Source organism: Parasteatoda tepidariorum, chromosome 9 (genome assembly GCF_982258835.1).
Source record: "Parasteatoda tepidariorum strain Cologne lab strain chromosome 9, Ptep-v5.0, whole genome shotgun sequence".
NCBI lineage: Eukaryota > Metazoa > Arthropoda > Arachnida > Araneae > Theridiidae > Parasteatoda > Parasteatoda tepidariorum.
Window position 1 is genome coordinate 38,902,057 of NC_141763.1, and position 25,766 is coordinate 38,927,822.

At 28.0% G+C, this 25,766-nt stretch overlaps 1 protein-coding gene across 3 annotated transcripts in view; it reads left to right on the forward strand.

Annotated features, from left to right (window-relative positions):
- Positions 1-557: 557 nt before the first annotated feature.
- Positions 558-25,766, forward strand: part of LOC107443073 (uncharacterized) — an 80,734-nt gene continuing 55,525 nt past the window's right edge. The window contains exon 1 of one of the 3 annotated variants that reach the window (XM_087151625.1): positions 558-615. The gene's annotated coding sequence lies outside the window, so the exon portion shown is untranslated. Of the gene's footprint in view, positions 616-17,855; positions 18,290-24,794; positions 24,886-25,766 lie in introns of those variants that run through there. The other 2 variants (XM_043046395.3, XM_043046396.3) reach the window with 2 other exon arrangements.

A 25,766-nucleotide genomic window follows, 5' to 3' on the forward strand; every position in this document is an offset into this window, starting at 1 on the left:
TTTCTTGCATTGTTAGTTTATTACAACTTATTTTAATTATTTAATATGTAAATGTTTTTCTCATTTAAAAGAAATTTTTGTTATACGTTGCTAAAATTTTCAACGAAAACAAATCTACGAAATTTTCTGTTGTAATTTCTTAAATATATTTGAATGGACTCAAAATTTGACGACAAAAATTTTATATTATTGAGTTTTCAGATAATTTCCGTGCTATTAAATTTTAAATTTTCATTTGCTAATTATTAATTATAAGTATACTCATATGACAAACACTTTTAACGCACAAAAAAAGATGCCAAAGTTTCAAATTTCCTATTGTTAATTAAAATGTTGCCCAATTTTTTACTCATAAAAAATTGCATATATTGAGTTTTCGGTGAATTTCCACATTATACATCTTCCACTTCGTACGAATCACCTATATCTGTTAACTGACCAAACTGGTTTTTGAATGGCTATCTTCTGATGTGAATTTTCTACGTAGGAGAAATGTATTTAATTTTACCTATCTTTTTTTTAAATTTTTTCTTCTACTATTTTTTTTCTTTTTTTAAGATATTTCAAGGATCTTTCTATTTGGGCCATGCTTGGATTCCTTCTTGCTGATATCAGGTACTATTTTTTCAAGGTTTTTGACTTGACGTGCGAGATTGCTTCAGTTGTTTCAATATCTTTTCTGGTTTCGCTAAATTTCGTGGGTATTTTCCCACATGTCCCGATTGATTTGTGGGAAGTTGAGAGCTATTTTTTTTATTTTTCTGGTTCGTTGAACTATTTAGTTGTGAAAATTAGTGGTCATATATTTTTTAATTGAAACTACCATGTATTTTTATCGCATTGCTTTATGAGCTAATGCTCTATTTTGTATGTCAAGGATTTTCAATTCAGTTAATTTATAATTATCTAAAATTTATTTATTGTTCTATGATCTTGTTTAAAAGTATTTAATATTTTTTGCAATCATACATAGTAAAAGCTTGAGGTAACGATATGCAACGAAAAATCAGCTAATGCAAGTAAATGCATAGATTAAAATTTCAAAAATTGCTTGCCTCGAAGGAGTTAAAAATTTCTATGTTTCCACTATTGCGACAATTTTTCTTTTCAGGGAAATAATTTTTTTTCTTTTTAAGTGGGTAATATCATATTTAAAAAAAAGGTAAATTGGAAGACATTTTTTTGATATCAATGTAGAAAAAGGGAACTCTCTCTCTTATATATGCAATTTATATTGTCATCTTATAATATCATATTAAGTGAGATGAGCAATATTGTATTAAAAAAGGTAAATTGGAAGAAATTTTTTTAATATCAATGTAGAAAAAGTGAACTCTCTCTCTAATATATGCAATTTATATTGTCATCTAATAATGTCATATTAAGTGAGCTGAGCAATATTGTATTAAAAAAGGTAAATTGGAAGACATTTTTTTGATATCAATGTAGAAAAAGTGAACTCTCTCTCTTATATATGCAATTTATTTTGTCATCTTATAATATCATATTAAGTGAGATGAGCAATATTGTATTGAAAAAGGTAAATTGGAAGAAATTTTTTTAATATCAATGTAGAAAAAGTGAACTCTCTCTCTAATATATGCAATTTATATTGTCATCTAATAATGTCATATTAAGTGAGCTGAGCAATATTGTATTAAAAAAGGTAAATTGGAAGAAATTTTTTTAATATCAATGTAGAAAAAGTGAACTCTCTCTCTAATATATGCAATTTATATTGTCATCTAATAATGTCATATTAAGTCAGCTGAGTAATATTATATTAAAAAAGGTAAATAGGAAGATATTTTTTGGGGGTATCAATGTAGAAAAATAAAACTCTCTTTCTCTCTTATGCATGTGACATGCTATATTTAGTGAGCAATATTATACTAAAAAAGGTAAATTGGAAGACAATTTTTTTGGGTATCAATATAGAAAGAAGTAGACTCATTCTCTCTTATAGAAAAAAATTTATTTTCTCATATTGCAATGTTACATTAAATGAGCAATATTATACTAAAAAGGTTGATTAGAAGATATTTTTTTGGAAGATAATTAATATTAAAAACAACGAACAATTTTTCTCTCTTGTGTAGGTAATTTATTTTATCATAGTTGAATAAAATATTTATTTCACATGATATCTTACTGTTAGTTGCAATTTTATTATGGTATTCAAAACTTAACGAAAAATGTAATATTAGTGTTAATAAAAGATACAATTTAGTTTACATCCCGGTTGCATATGTCTTGTAAATCTTATCATATGAATAATAATAATTATTATTATTATGCTAATATCAATAAAAAAAATTTCGTTGCAGCCGATTTTTCCTTTCTTTGAATTTATTTTTTGTTTTAGTATTGAAAAATAAGAAAAGAAAAATAGTAAGAAAAATATTTTACCGTTATACATAGTTTGGTGATGAAAATATAGAACAATTTTAATTCTTTGCGAGTTTGGCTTTTATTAACTTTTCTTTAAAAAAAAAAAAATAGTAGCACCACTGCCATACAGATATGAAATGAAAAACGGGCCAATCTGAATATCTTTTGATCTATTTATTGAACCTTCACGTTCTAGGGACTCAATCTTAATGCTTCAAATGGATGACATCAAATTTGCTAATTAATTAGTGCAGACGATATTTTAAGTTACGAAATCAGACACAAAAACGTCCTTTCTCTGAACAAACGTACCTTTTTTTTGACTGATTCGGATTCTGACTCCCAAAATATAGGGGGTAGCTGTGCAATCTGGGAAATATAGTTCTTATTTCTTATAGTTTGGTCAAGAGAGCGGTCCAAAGTTTTGACCCCTTGATGTTAATTTTTGTTTGTGCGTATTTTGCCATACCTAGAGAATTTTTTTAAGCGAATTGAAACATTTTTGCATGCACTTATAAAATTCGTTTATCCAAAGATAATTCCATGCAGAAATATAATTTTAGTATATATTTATTTTTTAATTATTTTATTTGATAATGCAGTAAAAATAAATCTTGAATTGTAAGGTACACACTCTTTTACAGCATTTAAAAATATTTAATTTTACATGGCGAAATAAAAAAATTAGATCGAAGTTGGTTGAATAGTTTAGATAAGAAATAGAATAGTTAAGAAATAGAATTTTAAAAATATCATGTGTTTAAAATTCAATTTCTTAGGAACTATTCAACCGATTTCTCTCAAATTTTGTATTTTACCACGTAAAATTAGATACTTTAAAATTATGTAAAGAATTTAAGCGAAATCGGTTGAATATTTCCTGAGAAATCTAATTTTAAAAAAGACGTATATTTAAAATTCAATTTCTCAGAAACTGTTCAACCGATTTCGCTCAAATTTTGAATTTAGCCATGTAAAGTTAGATACTTTAAAATGATGCAAAAAGTTTTATACCTTACAATTCAAAACTTTTTGGACTATTATTTAATAAAATAATAAAAAATAATAAATATTTATTAATTGTTATTTTTTTTTGCATAGAGTTATCTTAGGATAGGCAAATTACATGATTAGGCGCAAAATTTTTTCCATTCACTTACAATATTCTCGAGATATGGCGAAACACGCAACAATAAAATTAACATTCAGGGGTCAAAACGATGGACCGCTATCCTGACCAAATTATTAGGACCATACTTCCCAAATAGCGACTATCCCCTATATTTTGGAGATCAGTAATCCGAATAAATTGAAAAAAAAAAATTTTTATTCAGGTTTTAGTGTCTGATTTCGTAACTTAAAATATCGTCTGCACTAAATAATTAGCATATTTGATGTTCCCCCTTCAAACCATTAAGATAAGAGTCCTAGAACGCGAAGATCCCATTATTAGATTAAAAGTCATTCACTGTGGCACATTTTTTTTTTTTCATTGATATTTTTTCGTGTTGATATTAAAAATTTATATTTCTTCCTCGTGATATTTTATTGTTAGACTCAATTTCTAGTTATCCAGAGTTCATCCTCAAATGAAGGATCTTTTTCTTTTTTTTTTATTATCAGGGCAATTCCATATGTGATGGAATGACATTTTGACTTGCAAAATAACAATTAATTGAAGTTTCTATGTATCTAATTTCAAATAAAATTTTTTTTTTCTCATGCATATCATTATTATTGGCATAATGCGCTTCATAAACTAAAAAAACAGGATTTTCTATCTTTTTTACTTTTAATTTTACGAATTTTTTATTTGCGTGACGGAATGACATTTTGGCAACCAAGCTTTTGGCATGCCGCTTAGAACTGGTAGTTTCCGCTAATTTTGCAGCTATTATTTTTCTGAACTATTTTATACTTTTAGTATAATGTGTAAGCAATGTAAAATGTGAATTTGGAAAATTAACCTCAGGTTGGCTAGCAGTTATTAACATCTATTTGCTGTGACGGAATGACAAAAAGTTTAGTAGAAGAAAGCCTTCATTAAAAAAATGTTTTATTAATATGTAAATGATAAACAGAATGTAACAGATAAACAGGATTAATATTTATGTAAGAATTAGTAAAAATTTCAACAGTTTGAAAATTAGGTTGTCTCTGAAGAGGTTTTATATCTAACTTGCCAATGTCACATTTTATCTTCGTTCTCAGGAAATTTATGCATTATTAAGACATGTGACGGAATGACGTAAAAGAAATTACTTTTATTTTATATATTAAACTTAAAATGTTTACATTTTGTTCTATATGCATATTTTCATCAAAATATTGCAAAAGAAAGATAAATTTCTTTTATTTTATAAGTATTTTTCAAGAAAACAATTTGAGCACAAATGTGAACAATTAACTTGTCAGCCATGTGAATACTTTAGAATGCTGCCAGATTCAAAAAATTTAAAATTATCAAAAATGAAACGGCAATATATAGACTTTGGCTATTTTTGAACATATTTTTAAAATTAAAATATGCAATTCATAAAAAAAAAAATTTCACTTAAAAGTTGACACTTCCGTGGAATTGCCCATCAACGAATCATCTTCATCACATTGCTTTAAGATTATATGTAGACCTTTGACTGCCATTTCCACCATCTATTTATTCTTTCCCTACCCTATGTCTTACAGCATATTTACAGTTAAACAACTTCCAGATATTTCCTGTTTAGAAACATTCCTGCCATACAGTTAAAAAAACAAAACACATCTGTGTAATATTGTAATTGATCTTTTCTTTTCAACCTACACTCATTGAGAGGCAATCATGCATTGCATGTTTTTGATCTATGTATAGTATTATATTTTATTCATAAATAGTTTTTGAACTTTTTCCTAAACTGAAATCCGGACAACTATTCTGAATTAACTCAGGCATTGTGAGGACTTTTTTCTCGTTGTTTTCAGGTAATTTTTCGTTAATCATTTAAAAAAAAAAAAAATAGAGTATAAGAAGGATTTCAAATCATTAAATAAACTGATTTTGTTATAAAGTAATGTAATAGGGGGGAAAGCAGATGTATGCTATTCTTTAGCAGTAGATATCATTTTTATTGTCTGTTGGCACTCACAATTTTAAAATTCCGAAGAAAAAAATAAGTGATGCATTTAAAGCCTAAACTGAGAAAAAAAGTGTTTTAAACTTGTTAAGATTTGTTCTAAGCACATACTTGTCTATAAAATATTTTTTGTAATTTTGTTATTTGTATGGAGATAAGCACATTTTTTATGAATTTTTTTCCTGATTTTAAAATATAGGGGAGAGTCGGGTAGTCCCGCCCACTTAAGGAATATTGCTTATATTTCTGTATAATATTGAGTAATAATCAATATTTTTTGTATGTTTTTATTGTTTTACCATCTAATTAAATAATGCAAAAAGAATAAACCAAAAAGGAATAGACTACATACTTTAATGCTGTATGTATAGAAAAAATTATTTTTTTAGTATTAAAATGAAGTTTAATCGAAACCATTCAACCAATTTTTCTTAATTTCACGACTACTGTATTTAACATATTTTCAAAACTATTGTTTACCAAGTTAACAGCTGCATAAATACTTGAAACTTTGAAAATAATCTTTTTTTAATATAACAATTTATGTCCGACGGCCCATTGACTTGAAAAAATATTCTATACATATGAAATTGACTGTGGGCGGGGGTGCCCGACTCTCCCCTATGTATTTTTATGCTGATTTTAACATGTTTGGTTTGATTCTAAGTAATTATTTTCATTCATGAAGTGAATAATTGACCAACTAAACGTAATTTCAATTCAGTGGCAAAAATGTTGACGTTTAAAATGCTGTTACCATTGTTAATGGACTAAGTTCAAAGTAGTCATATTTTCAAGTTCTTTTTATTCGGCACAATTTCCTTAAGTGATGTTTTTCTTTATTAAGTTCACTTAAACTACACAACGAATGGAATTTTTGCTGCAGGCCTGGGTATCTTCTTAGCTTTTCAGTGATAGGAATTTATTTTTATATTGTTATGGTTACAAATCGAAAGAAGCATTTTTACAATTTATGTAACAGATTTCTTTTAATATTTAAAAAAAAAGTTTTTTTATTTTTAAAAGATCATATTTTAAATATTTGGTACATATATCTTCGCTGGCTTAAAAATCCTTTTTAAACATTTATCAGCATGAATTATTTTATATTTTCTCCTGCATTTGTGTTATTTATGCAAAATTATTAGAGTGTTATAATTTTGCATAAATAACACATTAATTTACACCAGAACAATTTTAAAACTGTTTACTTCTATTTATGAAAGCTTTTCTATGGTAACCTTTACGGAATGATTTTCCTTATAGCAAATGGGATTCGGTTGAAATAAGGTTTGATGTCACAAGATCCAGAATCAACTGTACTGCATCATAAACAATCTGTTGGTAAACTAATGAAATGATATAAAAACTACGTTTGATTAAGGGAAAAGAGAGCTCTTTAGAAACTCGGGGGCGTGAGAACTGTGTTAACTTAAAATGGATAAGCTGATCAACTGATGGGTGAATCAGAAAGTTGGCGTATTAGGGAATCAATGATTTGGTGAATCAGTTTGTAAATAATAAAAACTTATAATTTGTTGAAAAGCAGTCAGTGATCACTATCTCCCCCCTTTTTTATTGCTACCTTTAGAAATCGCAACAATCGTTTTTTGTGAAATGGGCTTCCATCGGATAAAAATTAATGCTTCTAAGTAAATGAAATTATTTCTAAATAAACGAAATTATTTCTAAATGAACGAAACTATTTCTAAATAAACGAAATTATTTCTAAATAAACGAAATTATTTTTAAATAAACGAAATTATTTCTAAATAAACGAAATTATTTCTAAATAAACGAAATTATTTCTAAATAAACGAAACTATTTCGAAATAAATCAAGAAGCTTCAGTAATTTTAATTCAAAATATAACCGAAGAAACAGCATGGTTGATGATTGGTAACGAAGCATTTTTTTCAATAATTACTTATTACTTTTGACTTCAATTCTGAATCATTATTTTAAAAAAATCCCTGTAATTAATGTTTCTTACACACAAAAATAGTTTATGCACATATTTATGTTGTCATAAAAATAACTTTTACTTCTATTTTTAACTTGAGGTAAATTTAAAATATTTCTTCTCTCTTTGTGAGTTATAGTGAAAATATAGAGTTGCTGTAAAACGATGCATGGTATACTGTTCCCGGCCTTTGATTTTATGTAGCAAGCGATGTTCTGTTCCTTATTTAGTGCGCGATGTTATGAATTAAAAATAAATAAACAAACAAAAATAACATTTTCAAATGCGGGAACTAAATTAAATGAACAAAAATGAGTAGCACGACGCAATGAGTTTTCTACTAACTGTAAAAGTAGTTTTCTTGCATTGAATCTCCTGTAGAAAAAAGCCAAGTTACAGGGGGAAAATTATTATTTATCATCAATATATTTAAAAAAAAACATCAATACATTTAAAAAGTTACTCATTTTTAATTTAAATAATTCCATTAAAAAATTGTTATCAATTAAATGTTGTTCTATATTCATACTATAATAACACTCTATTTGAGTAACCTAATAATTGTTTCGTAACAGATTTAGTACAAATTCAGCAAGCATTAAAGCTGAAATGAGCCCATTTGTAATGCGTTACGAAATCCCTGAAGTTGTAGCGCGAATCTTACTTTAACAGGTAAGTGTTAAAAGAGAAGGAAAAAAAAGTCGTTAACGGAGGGAAGTGCATGATAGTGTGTTATTTTTCTACGAACATTTGAATGAAGGTTAATTGCTACTACATACTTGCAATAGGTGTGTTAAATCTGTTCTTAAAATGTTTCTTCCGTCAATTTTAGAAACACCCTTTGATTTCGTGTCTTTTTTTTTTTTAAATAAATAGAAAAATAAATAATAGTTTTAGAATAAATGAATTTTAATAGACTGCGTAAGTGAAAGTGAAGTAACATGATTATATTCACGGCAAATGTAATCTTTTAACATTAATTGTAAAATATAATGTAACATTCTGTGTATACAAAATTGTTCGTATTACTTTTGTTTATAATCTTAAAAGTGGAGGTAAGAAACAATTGCAAATCCTGTTGTTGCTAAGAATATTAGCTATTCTGAAGAATTTAATTAGCAAGAGCCTGAAAATATTTTAAATTTATATCACGGGGAACTTTAAAATTGTGCTAATTATTATTATTATTAATAATGATAATAATAATAGAAACACTTAAGAATGTTTTATGGAGGCTCTGTCGACATTTGTATAAACATTCTTTCTTTTCTTTTTTTTTGTTTTTTTTGCGAATAATATTCTATGTCTTTTAGCTGCCGTGAGTTTTCAGTATTTATTCATGACTGTTAGCCAGCGGCTTATGTGCTTATTCTGAAAATTGCGAAATACTTCTTTATAAATAAAATCCAAAGTTTTGTGAAAATAAAAAGCGCTTGTGATAAAATTTCAACGTAGATGATTTGCTATAAAATGCAAAAATTGAAATCCTTTCTTTTTTTTAAATTTTTTTTTTATTTTGGGGGAGAAATTAGTCTAAATTGATCTTTTTTGAAAAAGTTTAGTAACTTTTGAATTTTTTAAGTTATTTGTCCATTTTAAAAAGCCTGGCAATTCTTTACGGCAGAATGGATTAAAATTATAGGTTTGCCTAAGCGCAAGGTTCTGAAAACGTGTTTTTTTTTTATTTTTCTTGGCAAAAGAGATTCGAAAGACATTGCTAATGGCATATGTTGCTTTCGAACATTTTTGTTGCAACCCTTCTTCGTCATTTCTCCCTCTCCTTTAACCAAGCCCACAAATCCATTTTTTAATTCAGTGAAGCATTTAAAAAATGAAATTGTGAAAAATTTAATGACCTCACTCATATTCGATAACTTTTTTTTACGAATTTAAATGCTTTAAATTTTTTTACTGATATCGGAGCAGACGATAAGAGAATAATGATTTTTATTATAATTATTCTGTACCTCGTAAGCATTGGTGTTGTATTTGAGTGATAATGCGTTGAGAGAAACTTTTCTTCCTTTCAGTTTAAAACTTTAATACAAACTATTTTCAGCCCATTTCAGTTTTAGTACTTTTAAAGCTAAGAACTTCTGAATAATATTGCCCCATTTTTATTCTTTTTTTTTTTAATTGGATGGTTATGCTACGAATTATAACTGTAGTTTAGGTTCTTAAGCTACTTATAAATTTATACCTCTATTTGGAAAATTTATTAAAAATGTAGTTTCTGGTGAATCAGTATTAATATAAGATGTGAGTGTTGATTTATTTTTGATTACCTATTATTCAGTAAAAGCCTATATTCTAATTAAGTCTATTCAAGATAAATTGTTTTCAATTTATCTTGATTTTATCCTTAAAAAGTACCAAATTAAGCAATTAAAAGTATTATTTGTAACGTAAATAGTTAGCTTTAGACCGTTACAGCCTAGTGTTTAGAGAATCGAACTTAGGTCCGGAGGGATTAGGGTTCGATCTTCGACTCCGCTAATACCCACCGAGTACATGTGATAAAAGTACTCGCGAAACGTATGGAATCAAAAGTCTTGTAGTCCGTCGCCATGATACAGGATGTTTAAATTGAGGAAGAGGCTTAATGAATGAGTGACACTACCATCTATCTATTCGTGGGATTCCGAGCTAGAACGTACTTTCACCCTTGCGGTGCTCTCTTGTCAAACAGGGTAGAAACAACAACAACAGGGTTAGCTTTGCCACAAATAAATAGTTAGAAATTTTTTCAAAAAATTATAATTATTAATGAAGCTCTGTCTTAGCTACAGCTAGCTGCATCCCGATTCTATCTTGTATGCCAGGCAAAAATTATTCATTTTTTAAGCAGATAAATTAATATTAACATGAGAAAATGCAACCGATCCTCATTTTTTGTAATGTTAAAGAACTGTTTTATGATAATTTAAGCCTTTTTTTTTTTAGCTAATCGATGTAAAAATTTCTTGTTCGTCAAAGAACAATAGGAAAAAAGAAAAAAAAATTAAACTGGGTAAGCAAATATCGTTCCTTTATGAAAGACGTTTTTAATTTATCTTTTACAATAAATTTAAGTGAAATACGAACCCCTTTTAATTTTCACCATACTCATAAGAGGAAACTTTGATATAATGCTTCTTTAAGATGATGATAAAGAGTCTTTTTTATTATTTTTTTGTCATATTCTACAAGAAAGGGCGTAGTTATAAAGGAAACAATAATATTCATTCTCTCAAGGGACGTATCATTTTTATGGGGAAAAAGATGATTTTCTATTAAATAGGTTGTGTCATACCCTGTCTGAAAGATGTTTGAAAGAAAGATTAATGGAAAGAGATAAGAGAGCGAACAATAAACAAATGTGTTTATTTGTTTTTCAGATTCAACCAGATAGTTTAGAGTGCGGATGCATTTATTTATGTGTCTTTCATTAAATTAGTAATAATAAAGAATGGATTTGATTGAAATTTCAGATAAGCGTGAGTTTCAGTAGCATATGAATCATAATTTTGTCGCATAATTGACATTATTATCTTATTATACTTGTCATATTTTTGTAAAAAAATTTTTTTTAGATGTTTATTGCTTATGTGTTGAACGATTGGTTTTTTAATGCAGAATAAATTATGTTTATTGATTTTTTTTTAAAATTTAAATATCTTGCATACTCAAATAAAAAGTAAAAAGTTTAAAATGTCTTAGACATAGGGTTAAAAGATTTAATGTATTAGTCATATTTATGATATGTTCCTGAAATATATTACTAATTTTGCTATTAGAATTGCCAGAATCGAGTTTTGCGGAGTTTTCCGAAAAAATAAACTCCGCAAAACTTCTGCACTAAGAAATGTTTCTTAGTGCTCCTTGAATACTTACAACATGTATAAAATTAAAAATACTTTTTTGCGAGAAAAATAGGCAAAATATTTGAATATCAATATTTTTTGCACTAGATGTGTGAGAAAAAATTATAGTTTATCATCGTTCTGGTGAAATATTAACTGTATAAAGTCAGCATTTCCTGAGTTAGTTTCTTGTCTGTTGCTGTTGACGTATGCCTGTTTTAGGCAGAGGGGTTTAGGCGATTGTTCTTGTTTTTCAGTGGCGCCATCTATGTCCATGAATTCGACTTCTGCCACACCATACGTCACCATACGTCACACCCGTTTATAGGACGGACACATTCAAACATCCATTGATTCATCCACAGATCGTATTTTTGACCTGAATCAGAGAACGAGCGATCTCCAATCCAGTACCCCCAGAGGTATTGATTTGTTATGGAAACATGGAGGACTTTTGCGATTCGATAGATTTAACGTGCATCAGTCACTTTACTACACGGGGAGTCTTCGGCCGGCAGGGTTCGAACCCACGAACTCTCGGACATGGGCCCAGCGCCCTACCGACCAGGCTATCCCGGACCTCTTGTCTGTTATTCGAGGAGAGAAAGAAATCATTTCTGAACGCGACGACAGATTACATCCGTCAACCAAATGCAATACTGATGTGTAGATTAAAGCAACCTTTTCATTAAGATTGAATACATGTTAAACGAAACGAAATAATTATTTGTAGCGCATGAAATTAATACCCCAGGGTAAAATTCGTTGAGGGGTCCTTCATTAAAACAAATAAAATAATAAAATTATATTCCGTACGTTTTTCTAAAAGGTCTTTTAAAACAATAATTCCTATTGATTTTCAAGTAGACGGTTTTTATGAATAAAAAATACCAGAATATATTTTTGCTAATAATTAGAGCATAGGAAAACTATATGGATATAAAAAGGACACCGGTGTCCCAACTGCGTCAAAGTGTTAATAGCGATATTTAAAGATATTTATAGTTTCTGCTTAAATGATTGGAACATAGATTCTCCTGAGCTGCACTTTCTGCTCTTTCATTGCGGAGTCCTTTTTTAAGAAAAAAAAAAAAAAAACTTTTAAAATTTGAAGATAAGAATATATTCCTGGTATCAGATGGTTCCACTAAGTATCACGATGTTATGTACCGTCAGACTATATTCATTGTCAGAAAATAATCAATTAAGAACTCTAAATTTTGGTGTAATTAATTGATTTTCTATAATCATCACGATTCGAGACACCCACTAACAATATACAATTAATTCGAGCTAATTATCAATTCAGCTCTTAAATGGGTCACAAAACGTACTTTATATGAATTATTTTCGGCGAATTAAGGATTTTAACGATGAAATTCCGAAATGCATGTGCTGGGGGGGGGCGGTCGCATTTTGCAATAGTTCAGTCAGAAAAACAGTTGTAGGGAGAAAGTGAGTAACTCCATCCTTACACATTACTTTCCCTTTTTATTACCAAATATTTTGAACTAGAAATTGCTGTCGTACCGCTTGCCTTTTGAATTATTCTTGAATATTTCAAATTTTGTATCTTAATGTGATAAAAAGTGATTAGTGATTATATATATATATAAACACAAAGAAGAAGAATAAAATAAAATAAAAAATATTTTAATGGGAAAACATGAAGATCATCATCAGGACACATACTTTACGATAAATGCGATATTTCTGTATAAAGATTTATCCTAAAATAAAAGCTTTCATGTATATATACCCTTAATTAGCTAAATTATTAATTATTTTACTTTTCTTATTTTAAGAAAATATATGCTAAAAACGTGCCTTCATTTTAATTATTTTGATATAGTTTTCACACCACAGCTCTTGACAAAAGAAAAGCGACTAGTGATATGTGTAAACTGAGGCAAATTCTTCACTGAGGTAATTTAATATTTAAAAGAAAGGGAGAAACATTCAGGAACACTTCAAAATATTATTAAATTATGAAATTAATTTCTTATAACATTTTCTAAATCTGAATATTTTTTTTAGCATTGACACGAGCCGTTACTTAGTATATTTTATGGTAAAATTTAATAGTTTTTTATTTTACTTTTTATTTTCCTTATCTATCTTTCTCTCTTTCTTTTTCTTCTTTTTTTCAAGCAAAAAATCCCGTTTCTCTTTCTAAGACTTCAGCATTATAGATTTCCTTTTTACTGACATAAAAATTCGTACTTTCAGATAACACTGAGAAGTACTAAAAAATGAGTTTAAATTTACATCTCCCTCAGACCTTCATATTGAAAGTTTAAAAATGAGAACTTTGTTCTTCCTTATTGTTCTTGTTTTCGCAATAGTGAATCCAAATTAGTATTTAGTTAAAAATCTAGAATTTAGTTTCTCAGTTTCTCGTCAAGCTTTAGACGTATGCTTTCTCATTCTTGTCTCGACCGTGACAGCATATAAAAACCTATAAATCACAATTAGATGTTGGCGACATCCTGCACTCTGATAAGTCACCATCGTCATCTTTGCTCATCATCCCCCGACACTCCCGACAGTTGTCAAAACACAATTCAGAGAATGGGGCACCCGGAGGTATTATACTGTCTGCTTGTTTTGGAGCCATGTGCATTAATCTATTTGTTACGGCATGTGATTTCGTTTGTGTTTATTTTTATATTTAATTTTTGAGGGATTGGTTTTACCCTACCATTATTAACGCCCCCGTTTTCTCCCGTCCCTTTTATAGTTTCTTCCTTTTTTTGTATTAAAAATAATCCAATTTTTAAATTAAATAGTTGGCGACAGCTTTCAATATTTAAACTAACAGTTATTAAACGAAATAGTTATGGAATAATAATGTTATTTTATTGTGTTTTCGCTCTTTCAGTTTCTGTAAGAATAAAATCTCTCTCATGTTTTGAGATTTAAAATTCCAAATACATCGAAAAATGAATGATAATTGGATAACTACAAGTGACGTCAGTAATAGGTAAATCGTGGCATTTGTCGATTCATAAGCCAATCAGGTTCGACAAACGCGCGTGATGTTACTTGCAGGTACAATTCAATCTGATTTAAATCACATGGTTGTTCTTAATCGTTTCACTTCTTCTCGAGTTTCAAGTACCTAATTCATAGAAAGTTCATTTTTGTGTCTGATATTGTAACTTAAAATATCGTCTGCATTAATTAATATAGCGTTAGGCTCTCAAGCCAATAAGAATGATGCCTAATACGTTTATATCTGATCATTAGATCAAAAGTTATTAAAGTGTTTGCATGTCCTTTTTTCTTCACTGTACATTTTTTTTTACATTTATACTTCATGAAATAGTGAAAAAAAAGCTCGTCTTGTTTAAAAATTGCAATTTTGTAAATAGATCCATTTCCGTCACCTCTTATTATTCTTTTATTTTATTTTACTTATATTTATTTTGCTTTAAAAAAAACTATCATTAAACAGATCTATTTTTGTTGTTACAAAAAGGATTTAATTTTTCATTTAGTTATTTTTAATAAAATATTTGCTATATGTTACCGGCAAATAATGATATCGGCTTTAAAATGTTTAGACATTTTATAGAATGTCTGACGTTTTAGGCAAAAAATGGAATATGGAAATTATTTTGTACTTTATATAGGCATTGTATATAATATTTGACCATTCTATTTATACATAAGGTTACTATGAATTAGAAAAAAACAACGTTAATTTCACACAAATTTAAATGTTATTTCTTAAATTAATAACAAACTGCCCTAAGGGGGCGTATCATATATGCTTCCGGCTATATACGAAACTTCGACCTTTCATAGAATACCTAAGCACCAGATTTAGGCATTCCAGATATTCTGTATAAATGCCAAATATTCTATGAATGTTGGATTGCAAACTTATAACAACTTTACTACTATTTGAATTTTCCATGAAGAATATATACTATAACTCATTTTTTGCTTACAAGCTGAGTTCATACCTTTGACAAATAAACAACTGTTTAAAATAATCTATAATTTTTCTTTTCTCTTTCGTGAGTCATAATTCGTAGAAAAATGAAATGCTCTTTTACAGTTAATTCCTACGAAAAATATCATCTTTAGTGTTTAGTTTTGCTTTTTAAAACTTGTTTATTATTATAGCAGTTTGTTTACTAATTTTTTTACCCATCATTTTGTTATTGAAAGCATTTCAAGCTTTCTGCCACTGTATCCTGTAAAAGTGTACTTTCTAATACTCAGCATTTCACTAAATTGTAAATTTTTTCTTCATACATCATTTTTTAATTTGATCTTGAAATTTTTTTTATCTGAGTTAGCTGTGTTTAAAGACGGAAGATTTTTGTTAGGGACCGTACAAGTATTTCGTAAACATATTTTGTTAATTTTAGACCTATTTCAATTTGCGAAGCAAGTTGCGATTTCCCTTGCATATGCTTACTCGAGATTTTTTTTAAAAAATTTAAATATTTTTACAATTTACGATGAAAAAAATTTTTTTTAAGTAAGCATTTCTTACACTCTCTTTCTCTCTTCATTGCAAAATAAAGCGAATCGTAAACTCCTAATGGAAGAGACACTTTCAGTTTTGGACATTTTTTAAAAATTTTTTCAAGAAATACTTAAAGGATAAATTTGTAACATAAGAAGTGTATTTAGTTCATGCGATTTTTCTTACTTAGCAATAAGATTTAAAGCTTTCAGAGGTTTGGGAGACCTACAATAAATTACGAACGAAAATATATTTTGTATATATGTATTTTTGAACACCCTATGACAGAAAATCAAGTAACAAGCTTGTAATTTACTTAAGTTGTTATTTTTAATAACTGCATAAAATTTCGTAAACCTACGGCAAATATTAGTGGAGATATGGATATTTTATTAAAAATTAACTATCTTGCCTCACGTTTTTTTGCTATAACTTTATTTATATTCAATGGAATTAAACAAAATTTTTGGAGCAATTTAAAGTTAATTACAAAATTATTGGTTTAAAATTTTGAAACAAATCGTTAAAAAATGCGCAAGATATAAGTATTTAAGGTAGTTCTTTTAAACTGCGCATGCGCAGAAAAATGTAAAGAAGTTATTTTATAATTTTGTAGTGAATTGTCCTTAGCAACTAATGCGAAAGGTTTGATTTGAAAATCTTAAGAATTGAAAAAGTTTCAAGCAATTTTCTAAGTAGTATTTGCACTTTTTAAAAGAAAGCTGAAAACTATCAAGGGTTCTCCACAAATTTTTTTTTGTATCATAAAACAAAATTTAATAACAAATGATAATACCTTACAATAATCGTCCGGAAAACAAAATCTGATGGTATAGGAAACAGAAACCATACTGTTATGGGGGATGATCCCCTACAATTCCGGTCTCAATTTTAATAATTCTTGTTTAACAGTACAAATAAAATTTTTTGAAAACCCCTTATCGTTTTGAGCTCTTATTTAAAACGTACAAAAACTACTTAGAAAATTGCTTGAAACTTCTTAAGCATTTAAGATATCAAAATCAAACTTTTTCATTAGTTGCCAAATACGATTCATTACAAAATTCGAATTTTTTTAAAAAAAAATTTCTGCGCATGAGCAGCATAAAAGAACTACTTTAAGTACTCCTATCTTGTGCAGTTTTCAATGGAGTTTCTTAAAATTTTAAAGCAAGAATTTTGTAATTAAATTAAATCGCTCCAAATTTTTTTTTCTATTTCATTGAATATTTTAAAAGTTATATTGAAAAAGAAACGCAAGACAAAAAAATTATTATTTTTTTAATATAAAAATTTCCACATTTCCATAAATATTTACACTAGGCTTACGAAATTTTATTTAGATATTAAAAACAATAATTTAAGTTAACCGTACAAGTTACAAACTTCCTAAATACTTGTTTTCTTTTGTAATTTACTTTAGGTCTCTCAAATCTTTGAAAACTTTAAATCTTATTGCAAAGTATGAAAAATTGCATGAACTAAACACCTGTAAAGTTAAAAAGTAAAATAAAAAATATTTTATGTATTTCTTGAGAAATTTTAAAAAAAATGTCAAAAACTGAAAGTGTTCTCTTCCATTATTGTAGGGTACCATATATCTATGTATCTCTATCTATATATCTATATCTATATCTATATATCCATATCTATATATCTATATCTATAAAAACAACGCTTGTTTAAATATTTTTATTTATTATTTAAAAATAATTGTGAATATATATATAATTGTAAATATTTTTATTTGTGTGGTGCGTTCAAAACAATACTTTATAAATGATCGAAATATAGCTCACCTTGCCATAATTTTGGCTTTGTCATTTAGTTAATGATTATTGGTCATGGTCATGTAAGTTTTATTAACTTGACTTGACTCATCGAAAAAGTATGCCTTGGGGGACATGCGCAATTTGACCACTTTCGTGCGGGCATCCCTACAAAACAACGTTCCCCATCTGCTTTTTCACTCCCCGGCCATGCCTTCTGGATTTTGATCTTTTCAAATGACGTCATCTGCCACATTTTCTGACTCACTCATCCTTCGGAGAGTGGTTGTTTTTATTTCGCTTCGAGACGGCCTTGCGTCCGGGAGTGTGCCGACCTCAACTCTGGATGATAGTAATTCTGTTATATTTGTGATGAGTATTTCTGATTGCTTTCTTCACTTCCGTTTGGTTTTCACACATCATTCGCATGATTTAGATTGTGGTCAGAAATCGTCTGCTTGAAACAATAGAAAATGTTAAGTAGTAGGCTTTATTTTCAGCATTTGTTTTAATCGAATTATTGTTTTAATATTTGATAATTCAGATGTTTATGATGTGTAGAATTATGAAGATTATTTGTTCGACTCAATTGTATTATTTATATTAATAATGAGCGGAAGTTTCAAGAATTTTGTTTAGTCTGTTACTTTTATCAATGAGAAATCGTTTGATTCATTTGGCCAGCTGCAAAATTGAATTTTGTTCCTAGAATTGGTAGGAAGGAATTAGTAAGTAAAATTTTTACTATTAATAATTTAATTCATTTATAGTTTTGTTGTACCAATGCGAAAATGAGCAAATAAGGCGAAGCGTAAAATTTACTATATATATATATATATATATATATATATATATATATATATATATATATATATATATATATATATATATATATATATATATATATATATGTTAAAAAAATAAAATTCTTTAGATTTTATTTTAGCATTTTTTGATTATGCATCATAATACAGTTTTGAAGAAAAAAAATTGAGAATATTTATTGGAAAGGAAAATAATTTTTTTTTTTTTTCATTTTTTCTATTTTAGAAATTTATGTTTAAACGGTTAATGCTTCCTGAAAAAAAATTTTATTATAAAATATTGTATATCATTTGCAGTTCTTTTAAGCTCGTATTTAGCTTCAAAGTTAATTTTAAAAAAAATATATATTTGAAGAAAAATATTTTTGAGAATTTTATTGAATCGATTGAGATTTTGGAGAATTTGTGATGAAATAAAACTAAGAATTTTAAGGAAAATTCTAAACTACTAATGGTACGTAAATTTGAAATTCATTTTTTCAGTTGATTGACAAAACTTGCATTTTAATGTTTTCCTAATATGGTGCTGGTGCATAGTGGTGGAAATGAAATTATCACAATAATAATTAAATTGATCGATTGAATTGATTGATTCAATCCTATTGAAGCTTAAAACAATTTAATAATATTTTGAGAGGCAACAATAATGAGTTTACTTGTTAATATACAATACTTAGCGTTCATACAATAATGTATTTTTGAATGGTTATGATTCGGGAAAAGATTAAATGCGTGCCAATTCGGAGAAAAACTCGTCTTCAAGCTTTTTTTACTTGTTCTATAAGTATACAATGCATATATATGAATAAAAAAACTATAAAAGAATTAATGAAAGTTAAATAATATATATTTTTTTCAAAACTCTGTTTTTCAGAGAAAAAATAAGTTGATTGACGTCTGTAAGTTTTTAAAAGAAAAAGCATTATGCAAGAAATTTCTATTTCCTATTATTGCCTTTGTGTATGTTGTGATTTTCGGATATTTTTGAAATATCAATCCGATAAAAGTATGAAATTTTGAAAAAAATCACAAAAACAAATGTCTATATTTTTCCACAAATAATATTTATAAAGCAAATTGTATAGTTTTTGCTACAGATACATATCATTTAGTAATATTTGATAGAATGTTACTTGTATATGTGTGTTATGGAATGTTACTTACCAATACTTTTTTTTAAAACTTAATTCATGTCTTGAAAAATTACACATACATAGCAGTTAGTAAACTAGCACTGAATAACATATCTAAAGTTTATTTATTCATTAAACTCTTTCAATTTCTCACTGGTTTTCTGATTTTGGAGGAACACTTTCCTATCTACGAAGAACCAGTGTTAGGAGGAACACAAGCTTGGAACCATTTTTATAAACTGATCATTATCCATGTTTATCGACCAGTTTGCCAAGGGAGTATTATATTTGGCTTGACTATTACTCAATTTCGAAAAAAAAAAAATCTTAATAGCTTAAAAAAAAAAGAAAAAAACCCCCAATTAGAATGGGCTTTTGTTCACGAGGATCGATATATGCAAGGCTTCTTAAAATTCATTACTTTTGAGGCTCGAAAGCCAATTTCAAAGCTAAGACGACGCCACATAAAATGATATATGCACTACATTAAAAACGAAGACGAAGATTCAATGATAGGTATTGAAATTATACATTAGTTTAATATTAATTTACAAGGCCTCTGATTGCGGATAATTATTAAAATTATAATTTTTTTAATTGTATTTAAAATTTAATTGCCGCCAAAAAAACTTTTTAGATAAATTTTGTTGGAACAATTAAAATTGTAAGGAAACGAAGAAATTCCAGCTATTGGATAACTGCCGAAATCATCAGGAATATAAAGCTTTCGGTTTTCCACGGATTTTATCGATTATATATATATATATATATATATATATATATATATATATATATATATATATATATATATATATATATATATATATATATATATATATATATATATATATATATATATATATATATATATATATATATAGTTATAATAAGTTTATAAGTTAATTTATAATCTCCTTTGAGTTATATAAGTTAAAATGCGTGTACATGCACTAAAAGCTACAAATTTCTCTGATTCGAAAATAGACTTTCTCGCAACCCCGTAGTAATCTATTCGTGTATCTTAAAAGGGTATCAGGTCTTCTGCAATTTATGAGTAGACTGATTTTATCATCATGCAAGGCAACTTAGGAAGCACTTTTCAAAAACTGCTTCAACGGTTAAGAAACTTTTGGAGAGTTGTTCTTCATATTGGCATGTAATAAGCATTTGTGAGCCTACCGGCACATTGTATTTTTAGTTAGTTACAAAATATTTGATAAATATTATCAAGTAATTTTGGAAAACATAGTGCAGACCGTTCCACTCAAGATTTTCCCTAATCCTTACCCTTGTATTTGAACTTGGGACAGATTTGAATGATAAAATCGTGTTTTGGGTTTTTTTCGTAAAAAAAAAGAATTAAAAAAAATGAGAGGGCGACTATGTGTGACTCAACTGCCTTTCAAGTTTCAGTGAACATTTGTCATCACTACAACGAACAGCAATGGAACTACGACAGATGTAGATTGGAATAGTCACTCTTCACTCTAAGGGTCTTTTTTTATTATAGCTGTCTATTATTAGAACAGTGGTTCCCAATTTTTTTCGGCTATGGAACCCTAAATGATCGACCATCGTTTAGTGGAACCCCGATTTTTATAAATTAAGTTCAATTGTAGTTGTAGAACAAAGAAAGACAGCTAATTATTTCGAAGATGTGGAAAATTTAAATTTTTACATCTTTATCAACGGCAGTCTTAAGATTAAAATTTATGTCAGATAGTTAAAATCAGCGAAACAGTATTTAGTCTTTTTTAGAATTTGTGTTTGATGTACGCAAAAGCTGAGAAGAAATAAAATAAGCTAAATTAGGGCTTGCACTAAAATAAAAACGAAAAAATAAATAAATAAATAAAATAAAAAGTTGAGAATGGTTATTAGAGAAACACATTTCTTTATTCTTTCATTTAATTTTCTTTCATTTAGTTAAAAAAAGTTCGTTCGAAAAAACTTTTACAAATTTTATGCATGCATATTCTTTTCATTATTTTTCTTTAAATATATTGCTTTCTTCCCTTTTTTTTATGTAACTTAAATGATTTAATTAAAATAAGTGAAATATTAAATAAATTTTTGAGTATTGAAGGAACATAAATATCATCTCAGGTCTCAAAAGTCATAATTGGTTAAATAGTCTTAACTTTCGGAACTCTAGGGTTCCGCAGAACTTCTTTTGGAAACCGTTGGAACAAGATAACACTTAAAAGGAAGAAAAAAAAAAGATTAAATTAGAAGAGGTTTATGTATGTTTCTTTTAGATTATTTATTTACTTGAGCTTCCTAAATGTTATTCTTCATTAGAGTCTGTGTTGTGTTTATTTGTTGAGAACATATTTTGTGATATGTTCTACCTTCTTTTATTTTATTTCCAAACATAGATTAAAAAAGCCTGTTATTGTTTTAATTTTTCTTCCGATAACTATGCAGTACTCTATCAACAATAATAATAGTTATAATTTGCAATGTTATTAAGAAAAAAAGGAAACTGAATTCGTCATTTGTGGCTGTTTAACTAAGCTGATTACGAGAGAGAAAGACATTTCAACGAACTGTTCCACATTTTCTATGAATGCATTCGTTAGCTTTTTATTGGGTATGCATGACTCATAAGTTGTTTGTTTCCAACAATATAAGGTCTGATAAAAAATGATTCCGTTAATTAAATTCTTGTCGTCTAACCTAAATATTATTCATAATTTACAATAACTTATCATTTATCATCAAATAAAACAGAAATTTTATTTAAAAATAATTATTTTTATTTTATAAGAAATTTAATTTTTTAATAGTTTATTAAAAAATAACCAATTTTATTTTAAAAAAATAAAAGGCTTCGTTTTCATATTTATAATGCTGAATTAAAAAAATTTACTATCGCTAATTATGGTAAAACCAGAGAGATATTAATATACTCTAAAAGTGTGTATTATTTCTGATTATGGCCAACTCTAATGGTATTTAGCTTAGATACAGGGTTAAAGAAAAATAACAGAGTGTGTTGGAAACCTTGATTTTAGAAAAACAGTAGATTAAAAAATATTCATTTGTTGACCAAAAGAGTGAGACCATAAGTAAGATGTAAAAATTTTATTAAAATCGGAAAACCGTGAACTTATTTAATTAAAAAAAAAAAAAAAAAAAAAAAAAAAACACTAGATTCGACGTAAAGCAAGAGCAATTTTTAAATTTTTTTAAATTTTTTTCCTCCTTAAATTAATTGAAATTCACAGGTAATTTTTCAAAATTATTTTAGAATATTTTTTTGTTAAATTTTTTTTTTGATATCTGTATTTAAATTTCAGAATTTCATTTCTAGGGGTCCTGAGTAAATATCTGTGATATTTGTTGCAATTATATTCAGTACTTTTAACAGTTGAGCTGAAAAGTTCGTAGGCTGACACATAGATGGGGCTACTATTATTAAATACATATGATTTTTAGTTAGTTCTAACCTTTGAAAGACACGTGTATAAATTTGACAGCTTTCGGACTATTAGTTTGTGAGATATAGTATTTTTAGTGAAGTAACTTTTGTTAGTTTAAAAACAACGGATGAAAAGGAATTTCGTGTGTTTTTAAAGCATTGTTTTTTAGCGAAAAAAAAATACTCTTGAAGCCAAGACTTGGCTTGGGAAACATTATTCGGACTCTGTACCAGGAAAATCAACCATTGAGAAGAGGTTTGCTAAGTTTAAACGAGGCGAAATGAGCACCGACTACGATGCACACAGTAGTCGCCCCAAAGAGGCTGTTACCGACGAAAGCATCAAAAAAGTCCACAAAATAATTTTAGATTACCATAAAGTGAAGTTGATCAAAATATCTGAGACTCTAAAGACATCAAAGGAACGTGTTGAACATATCGTGAATGAATATTTGGGTATGCGAAAGCTCTAGGCGTGGTGAAGAAAGTGGGTGCCGCACGAGCTCCCAATTGGACAAAAACAACAACGAATTGATGATTCTGAGCTGTGTTTGAAGCTGTTTAATCGTAATAAACCGGAATTTATGCATCAATATGGGACAATGGGTGAAACATGGCTCCATAATTTCCCACCGGAGTCCAACCGACTGTCAGCCTAGTGAACTGCGCGAGACGAACCAACTCCAAAGCGTGGAAAGACGCAACAGTCAGCTGGCAAAGTTATGGCGTCAGTATTTTGGGATGCTCATGGTATAATATTCATTGAGTATCTTGAAAAGGGAAAAACCATCAACAGCGACTATTACATAGCGTTATTGGAGCGTTTGAACTACGAAATCGCAGAAAAACGGCCCCATTTGAAGAAGAAGAAAGTGCTCTTTCATCAAGACAATGCACCGTGTCACAAGTCAATGAAAACGATGGCAAAATTATATGAATTGGTCTTCGAATTGCTTCCGCATCCACCTTATTCTCCAGATCTGGTCCCCAGCGACTTTTTCCTGTTCTCAGACCTCAAGAGAATGCTTGCTGGAAAGAAATTTGGCACCGATGAAGAAGTAATCACCGAAACAAAGGCCTATTTTCAGGCCAAAGACAAATCGTACTATAAAAGTGGTATCGAAAAATTATATGACCGCTATAATAGTTGTATCGCCCTTGAAGGAAACTATATTGAATAATAAAATGGAATTTTGTCAAAAAAATTTTTTTTTTCTATGTTAACCTGCGAACTTTTCAGCCCAACTGTAGCAATGTTCCAAACACTTTCTATTATTGTTGAAAAAACTTGATTCTGGTAAAAAAAAAAAAAAAAAAAAAATCAACCATAAATCTTGTAATAAAACTAAAGCAAACGGTATTCAAAACATTCCATTTTATATTTTTCCCGAATTTTTACCGAAAACTCTGTTTTTCAAAATTATATTTCATATTACCACAGATTTATAAAAAAATACTTTAACTGAAAAGTAAATTTAATCAAGTAAATGGTTTTTCATACTATGCTCTAAAGGTCTAACGTATCATGATAAAATTACCAAATTTTGCGACATTTACCAAATTTTATCGCATATTATAAAAATATATTTTATTGTTAGTTTTATCAAAATAATTTTATTAAAGCACTTCGGTAAAAATGACCTAGAGTTTCGTGTTCCCATCGAGCCAGAAACACGTTAAATTATACCACATTCTGGCTGTTTTGACCATACTTTTTTCTCTGTTTAAATTTAACACATTTATTTTTTTTTTAAATTTTCATTATTTATATCTTGTAAGGAGTTTTTAATCTAATTCCTTCCGGGAAGCAAAACTACAGCTATAAAACTACGGATGTCCGCTGTTTTTATTTGTTGGTCTTCTGATATTTGAGCAGACTGTGAAAGTTGTTTGATTTGTTTATTGAGAAGCAGGTGTATTTTCATTCATACTTCTGATTATAGGTAAATTGATGTCCTTTTTACTTTATTCAATCCAAGCGATAAAGGGGGAAACAGGTCGCTTCGGGCCAAGCACCTTTATTTCTCCAGAATTCGCTGGTAAATAGCTCACTTTCGTTGAAATCAACGATAAAATTGTAGGCCGTGAAAGCATTATATTTTCGTGCAAATTTGTGCTAGCTTCTCTTGTGAGCTTATTCAATCAGTTATTGTTTGAGTTTGTAAGCTGAAATACAGTTATAGCTAATTCATACTTCAAAATTTTCGTTTTGTAAATTGAATTATAAATTCAAATAAAAATTGTAAGCACTGCAAAAAAATTTCAAATTGAACTACGATATAAAGTACCAACACTTTTTACCGTAACATTTTACAGAACAATGTAAGGGAATGTGATATGCCATAATTTTTACAGCAATATTTACTGTGAAATCGCCAAATCCCTGTAATTAAATAAGTATTACTATAAAAATTACGGTACGAAATTTTACGGTAAAAAATAGATTTTGCAGTAAAATGGATTTTATGGATGCTGAACTCAGGATGCTAGTGTTTTTTACCGTAATTTTTTATTGAGTAGTATGGGATAATCTATGTATTTTTTCATTATGAATTTTTTTTTCTTTGCAATTTTATGATCGCAGAATCTTAACTCAATTTTTGAATTCTGAATTCGCCCATTCCATTTTTTTTCACACACAAAATATTTCTTTTGTATATTCTATTGTTATAAAAATCTAAACAAAAATGTCTAAATGAATTATCGTAGAAACTCGGTTAGCTGTCAAAATTTTTCTTCTTCCGTGAATAATGTTTTATTATAATTTTATGATTGCTGAATCACGACTCAATTTTTGATTACTGAATTTTGGCAATTCCATTTT